Source organism: Echinops telfairi, unplaced genomic scaffold, assembly GCF_000313985.2.
Source record: "Echinops telfairi isolate 266 unplaced genomic scaffold, ASM31398v2 ScPeMD7_5;HRSCAF=22, whole genome shotgun sequence".
Taxonomy (NCBI): domain Eukaryota; kingdom Metazoa; phylum Chordata; class Mammalia; order Afrosoricida; family Tenrecidae; genus Echinops; species Echinops telfairi.
In genome coordinates this window covers 35,394,844-35,402,708 of record NW_022103901.1, presented here as the reverse complement: position 1 = coordinate 35,402,708, position 7,865 = coordinate 35,394,844, and the positions used below count along the sequence as shown (strand labels likewise).

The window sequence follows — 7,865 nt, the reverse complement described above, 5'->3', positions numbered from 1 at the left end:
AAAAAAAGCCTCCCCACCTATACACCATATACTATTGGTGCAGCCAGTCCCTTTGACCTCATTGCCATCGTGAATGGCAACACAGAGCTGCCTGCCCCACAGAGTGATTCTGTGATTCTCATCTTTCATGGGGGAGAACGCTGAGCCTTTCTTCTGCAGAACTGCAGGATGGGTGAGTCGTTCTGACGCTTCACTGTTGTTGCCCCCAGGGTGTCTCATGTATGAGAGTGTGCCCCCCCCCATAAGTATTCAGGGGGCAGGAGATGGCCAAGGACCATTTGTGGAGGAAATCTGTGTGTGAAATCAATGCGGACAAAGGGCAGTGGGTGTGGTGCAGGAAGGCTCTGATCTTCCTCCTGAACAAGGATTGGTGGAAGTACCTCACTCGTTGCTATTAAGTTGATGCTGACTCACAGTGACCCTAAAGGGCAGAACAGAACTGCCCCTGTGCATTTCCAAGACTGTGTCTCTTTATGAAAGAGAATAGAAAGCCTCCTCTTTCTTCCTCAGCACACGCGACTCTTGGCCATTAAGTGGATTCTGACTGATAGTGACCCTGTAACACAAAGTAGAAACACCCTATGTGGGCTTCTGAGACATCTCTTTACGGGAATATAGAAAGCCTCATCTTTCTCATAAGGAGTGGTTGGCAGTCTTGAACTGTTGAGCTTGTCATTGGCAGCCCAGTGCACACCCCACTACACCACTGAGGATGTGCTGGACTGAAGGGGGTGGGGAAAGAACCTCTCTGACATGGAGCCGATTCTGACTCACAGTGAGCCCCAGAACAAAGGAGAACCAACTGCTCCTTTGGGGTACTAACTGTAACCCTTTACTAGAGCAGAAAGCTTTGTCTTTCTCCCAAGGAGTGGCTGGTGGTTTTGAACTCTGGACCTTGTGGTCAGCAGCCCAACACATCACCAACTATACCACCAGAGTTCTGCTGGAAGGATCAGTAAAGCCAAATAGCAATGAGCCCACGGATCAGTGAGTCCAAGGCTTCCCACACTCAACTCAGGGTGGAGCGTTTTTTGAAAACAGACATTCCAAAACAGCTTCGCTGTTGGAAATATATGTGACTCTCATCGAGGTGCATTTTTTGCCCTGAGGGAGATCATGATATTCAATACCCTGGATGGGGCTTGGGAGGCGGAATCAGCAATGCTTTTCTGGAATGTGATTGAAATTCAGGGTTTCTTCAAATTGTCCTACTTGAGACCTCTTTGTGCCAGGGAAACTTAACAATGCGGGAGTGCGGCCAGTAACACCTTGAATGCACCCCACCTCTCATTGTGCATTCGTTTGTGATCCCTCTGCGTCCGGAGAGGGAGAAGCGTGAGGCGTAGCTATCCCTGTCAAGAGTTACTGTCTCCAAAACCCACAGGCAGCTCCACTCTCTCCTGTAGGGCTGCTATGAGTCAGAATCAATCCCAAGACAGTGAACTTGAGCTTGGGCCTTCAGAAACGTTCCACTGTTGCAAGTTTGCCTCGACACCCCAACACTCACGGGCTGCCACTCATCTTTTAAGTGACTTTGATCTAAGTAAACGAGAAAAGCATCTTTCCCTGAAACCCATAGCTGAGATCAGGTGCCTGAGCGCTGGGCTTCACAGTCCTTCCTGCCCACACAAGAGGAACTGACTTCGTAGGAAGCGATGGCCCGTCTGCGCACTTCCCAGGGTAGTTAGATACCACCCTGGCTTTCTTTCTTTGACCCCAAAGGGTGGAATGAGGGATAAGTATGCAATAATATGGGGACCAGAAGGTAGCTCACCAACCAACAGCATCCCAACCAACACCCCCCTCGGAAAGGAGCCTCGGCTTGCTCCGTAAGTAATTAAGCATTCGAACCCATAAGCAGCTAGGTTGGAATGATTTTATTTATGACAAATGGCCGAAAGCCTCTCAACTGGAAAACATCGCTCTGCAAAACATCCCTCAAACCCAAGGAACTCAATCAGTTTGGAGAAGACATCAGTCTCGGACCAGCCAGGCTGCCCTGGTGCCAAGCTGTGTCCATCTTGAGAGGCCAGAACGGCTTGGCTAACTTAGATACAAGGAAACCGTGAGGACAAGGAGGCAGGGGAGGCAGGCAGGCAGGCTCAGGAGTGGGCAGAGGAAGAGGAAGGAAGATTCCAAAAAGCACATTTCTCGTGCTCCTTGTTGGCCTGCTACTTGTACTTAACAGAGCGGCTAGAGAGAGTCGTTACTGTGAAGGCTGATGCAACAGACATTCAGAAATAAGTCAACAGGCCAGGGGACGGCGGGCAGGAGGCAGGAGGAGAGATACTCTTGCTAAGATGTCATTCCTGCAGCATTGCTGGAAAAGCCAATGCAGGCTAAAGGCGTGCATGCAACGTCCAACCCTGCTTGTAGGTCAGCAACGTCTTTGTCAATACCTGTGCTCCATCATTCTGATCTTTTATTTCCAGGGGAATGTTCACACATGCAACTCAGCAGAAACACTGGGGCAGCCAGCAGCCATACTGCCCACCACGCAGACTGTAAGATCAGCATGTTATTATAATGCGGAGGTGTCAAAACATGCATGGTAAAATGCAATCTTTGTGTGAATTCAATTTTCCATCCTATTTATTTTCCTGGACATCTTTCCATGGGGCCAGCCCTCTGTGTGTCCATCTGCTTATCTCAATTGTGGTCCACTTCAAAGTAAATCCTGGGCATCATGACCATTCAAGAGACACGGTGAAGTGGGCATCATGGCATTCACTCATGACTGTTGTGGGCTGCCATCACCAAGCCGGCCTCCCATTCCCACTGACCCCATGTACAATGGAGCAAAATACTGCCCAGGTGCCAGAGTTCCATATTGGTCTTTGGGGATTGCCACTCCTGCCTAAGACAACTGTACGGCCACTACAAGAGAGTCAACACGCTCTCTTTTAAACATGAACAAACATCCCCACGGAATGCCCGTGTCCTTTCTGATTTCCCCCACTCCCCCCATTTTCAAAGGGAGGAAGTGTATCTGGTCTTGTTATTAGGTGCCGTTTAATCACTTCCAACTCAAAGTGACACTGTACACACAACAGCATGAAACACCGCCCGGTCCTGCGCCACCCGCCCATTGTTGTTGTGTTGGATGGAGCCCATGGTTGCAGTCATTGTGACTATCTGTCTAGTTGAGGCATTTCCTGGTTTTTGCTGCCCCTCTGTAAACCCTGATATCCTTCGCCAGGGTCGTTCTCTGCTTACAACATGTCCAAAATACATGAGATGGAGTCTTGCCATCTTTGCCTCTGAGGGGCATTCTGGCTCGACTTCTAAGACAAATTGGTTTGTCCTTTTGGCATCTCATGGTACTTCCAATATTGTTGGCCAGTACCATCATTCAATGCATACATTCTTTCTTGGTCTTCCTTACTCAATGTCCAACTTTCACATGCATAGGAGGAGACTGAGAATAACCGGCTTGGGTCAGTCACACCTCGATGTATCTACTTCCCCAACGTATAGCTTGACAGTTTATAAAATACCGTCCATCTGTAGAGAAAGGTTCCCTGGGAGAGCAAGCAAGTGAAAGGTGTAAGTTTCTAAAACAGTAAGCAAAGAGAAGCCTACTATAGGCAAATAAAAATAAATCCTGGAACAAGGAAAAGAAAAATCAGAGTAGGAAGAAGCTCATGATTCAGTCAACAGCATGAACATGTGCAAGGGGAGAAACGACAAGAGGGGAGGACAGGGGACAGCAGCACATCTGCATACGAAATAGTATCAATGATAAAGAAGTGAGATACAATGGTGAGGGGCATTGTGAGGTAGTTGCTACTCATCTACCAGGGCTGGGAAATGGAAGAATTTTATTTCAAGTGGTTCTAGAAAGTCTAAAGTAATGGACATAGTTCAGGTGGTGGTACTGGCCTCCTCTCACAACCAGTCCCTTCCCAACTGAATCCTCAATCCTGAGCTCCCCTGTGGGCCAGAGCAGAGCTGTGCTTTGTAGGGATGCTAATAGCTGACCTTTCAGAAGCAGAACAGCAGGACTTTCTGCTGAGGCTCTTCTAGGAAAACTTGAACTTCCAACCTTGACTTCAGTAAAAAACTGACAAACTCATGACCAACAAGTCAATTCTGACTCAAAGCAACCCTATAGGAAAGAGCAGAATTGCCCCTGAGGGTTTCTGAGACTTTAAATCTTTACAGGAGTAGACAGTCTCCTCTTTCTCCCATGGAGTGACTGGTGGGTGAGAACTATGGACCTTGTGGTGAGCCGCTCAATCTGTAGCCCGCTTGACCATCAGAGTTCCTCTTGCTGTATGCAGCCAGGTGCAATGAGTGCTTTGCACCACCCAGACACTCCCCTTTCCATGGGGAATGTGCAGATTCTTTTGCAAACGTGTAGAAAGAAAAACAATAAACCGAACAGACCCTGAGAAGTCACACAGCTCTCAAAGCTGAGAGCAAAGCCACATTCTAGGTCCTAGACCGGCTTCAACAATGGCGCCATCTTCCTTTGGGGCTGGGTTTCTTGGGTCCTTTCTCCCCACTTGTCTCACACAGGGACAGAGCAGATTAATTAGATGGAGATCACCTCATCCCATCCACTAATGTCAGATTTCTTGGAGGGCTGGAGCGTATCCAGATTTCATTTCCATATATCATCTCAATGTTACAAATGACAAATCAATATCTTTAATACTTTTCCATCTTCGCGTTTTCTGATGGAACCATGCCAATCCATCCTGCCGGGATAATGGCGATGACCAAGGCTGTGCTTGAAACTCCACAGAATGACATATGGTCTTTGCATGGTACAGGGGGACAGCGCTGGGTCACTGGGGGTAGGTGGACTCCCAGCATGAGCTGGAGAAATGAACACCTTGGCTCAGTGGTGGAAAGCAGTGGTAACTTGTGACTGCATCACCTTCCCCAACTGCGATTCCATTAAAGTGCCTGATTTGAGGCCAGGGACATAAAAATCTCAATTAAAAATATTGTTTCTTAAAACCTGGACTCATGCTGGCACCAGGGACAATTTCATATCCACCAACCGAGCTTCTCTATCGACAATTTAATTAGCTAGGCCCACAGTGGTAGCTGGGCGGCCCCATTATGGAAATTGTACTATGTGGGTTCCTGAAACCACGCATTCTGCCTAAGACTGTGGGTAGCAATGGGGGACAGCTCAGCACCCAGAATCACCTCTTCTGCCTTGGTCAGCCCACATAGGCTAAGCAGGAAGCTGGAGAGACCAATGGACTAAAGAAACGAAGTAGTGGTCGTGTGGACTTCCCTGGGTCTTCTCCGCACCACCTGCCCCAGGTGGGCATCTAAAAGGGGCACGAAGCCATGTGACCCAGCGGGACACTCCATGACCCACTTCATTTTCTGCTTTCTTTTCAGTTGAGGTTTTCTCTACTTTATTTTGTCATGGTGAGATTCAGTAGGTTGTTTCTGTATTTGAAATCCAGGCTAGGTATATTTACAGAGTCAGTAAGTGGATTAATAAATAGCTAGGGGCATGGGTGGAGCCCTGGTAGCTTAGTGGTCCTGCATTAGGATGTTGGACCACAACGCCTGCAGTTTGAAACCACCAGCCTCACCTCAGGAGAAAGATGAGGCTTTTTGCAGCCATATAGTGTTACCGTCTGGGAAATGCTATGCAGTCTTGCTATGAGTCTGAATCGACTCAGTGGCACTGAGTTTTGCTGGAGGGGCATGGGAGGGGAGGTTGGGGGGAAATGGGGAGCTAAGAAGAAGGAGTACGATAAAGAAGAAAATGTTCTAAAGTTGATTGTGGTGATGATTGCAACTCTTCTTATGACTGAACTGGTGAATTGTGTGATATGTAAATCATATGGCACTAAAACTACTAAAACAATTAAGCAACTCTTGCTATAGGTCCTCATGGGCTCAAACATAACAAGTGCGATGCTGTAGAACCAGCCACCTTCTCTTGCTATGAACCAGAACCAACTGGAAGGTACCCAACAACAACCATCATTGCTATCCATAAAGGTGACATTCCGGGTAAGGCAACAGGGCTGTTAACCACCAGGTCCATGGTTCAAACCAACCAGCTGCTCTACCGGAAAAAGACGAGGCTGTCTGTTCCCCTAAAAGACTGACAGTCTGAGAAATGCTGTCAGGTAGCCATGACTTGGGCTTGACTGGATGGCGGTTATTGCAATTGTTGGAAGTAGCCACAGAAAACCAGGAGACGGCACTGCCAGTGTGTGAATGTCCTCAGAATACAAGCCATTTCTTTCAAGAGCACTGACTCTCTCTCTCTTCTTTTAAGCTAATCTATGTTCCAAATTGACCGATCCCCAGCTCATGGGCTGCTCTCGTCAAGCCCCGCACTGCACCTTATTTCTCTTGTTAACACTCAAATGCTCTCCTTGCTTAGCCATGCACCCGCACCCCTCCCCCACGCTACACCAGCAGCATGATCTTAACGCATGTGTCAGGGTGTGGGACACCCTGGGATTAAACTCTTCCTTCCTCCCCACTGTATTTTGCTGGACTTGTCAAGCTTTTAGCCCTGGTGGTGGTTTGCTATGCATCGGGCTCCTCACTGCAAGATCAGCAGTTTGAAAGCAGCAGCTGCCCCCCCAGAGAAAGACCACTTTTGGAAACCCTAAGGGGCACTTCTACTCTGTCCTGTCTAGTTATTAGGACTTGGAATGGACTTGGTAGCAGTGAGACTGCTTTCGAAATAACTACCTTCAAATAGAAACCTATAGGTAGCTCGCAACATACAGTGGGGTTCAGCTCCACGTCCTCATCGTAAGTTGGATCTGAAATTCGGTTGAGCACTTTGCTCCCCTCCCTAATATTGTCGCATTGTATTATCTGTATCTTTAAACAGATGATTTTCATTTGGACGTTGGAAGCATTACACATAAGCATGCAGTTAGTAGTGTGTGTGTGGGGGGGCGGGGGGAGGCTATTACCATCAAATCAATACTGACTCATAGTGATCCTGCAAGACAAAGAAGAACTGTTCATGCCTGTTCCCAGTGTCTCCAGTCCTTCTGGAATCGTTCTCATGAGGAGAGGCAGGGGGTTCAAACCACCAGCCTTTTGGCAAACAGTTGAGTGCTTAACCACGATGCCACTGGGACCACTCGACAGATGACAGCACCATCCAACCTCACACTGTGCTATTGTAGGCAGTACAGATCACTAACAACAAAATGTCAGCCCCACACACAACGGGCAGTGCTTCTGAACTCACATGCATCACAAATCGAGGCCCACCTGTGTGCTCTTCCCCTGATACACTCTGCGTCGTGACCACCCGAGTATCAGTAGAAGTGGGCTCCACACAGTCTTCAGTGGGTGGCTGTACACACGCATCACCAGCTCCTTCTTGAAAGGCGCCCTAATCTTTGGCTAAGCAGTAGGGAGTGCTAACCATTTGCAGGATGCCAAATCAAACCCCAAACTCACTGCTAGAGAGTTGATTCTGACTCCTGGTGACCCCAGAGGACCAACTCTTCATGGGAGTAGAAAACCCAGTCTTTCTCTCACAGAGTGGCTGGTGGTTTCAAACTGCTGACCTGGTGGCAAGCAGCCCAATGTGTAACCACTACACCACCACAACGCCTCCAAAAGTCTCTACCTAAACTAACCAAGGGGCAAGTTCAACTCCTAGCAATGCTATAGGGTGAGGCAGAACTGTTCCATAAGCCTTTTAACTTTCTCCACGAGCTCACTTCAGCCACTTCCCCACCCCACGGTCTGGCTTGGTCCCACAGGCCTCTAAACAGGGCGTGTGCTCGCCCCTGGTTGGCCAGGCCGACCCCTGTCTCTCACTCAGCAGTCTCTCTCAAAGAACTCTCCCTGGGCCAACTCCTCTGAAGCAGGCACCTCTAAGCCCTTCTACTGAGACACTACTC

General features: G+C 48.5%; 1 protein-coding gene across 1 annotated transcript in view; it reads right to left on the bottom strand.

The window, feature by feature from the left end:
• The window catches only part of RBFOX1 (RNA binding fox-1 homolog 1), a 1,294,183-nt gene that overhangs the window by 853,365 nt on the left and 432,953 nt on the right, over positions 1-7,865 (bottom strand). The gene's annotated exons all lie outside the window — the stretch shown is intronic.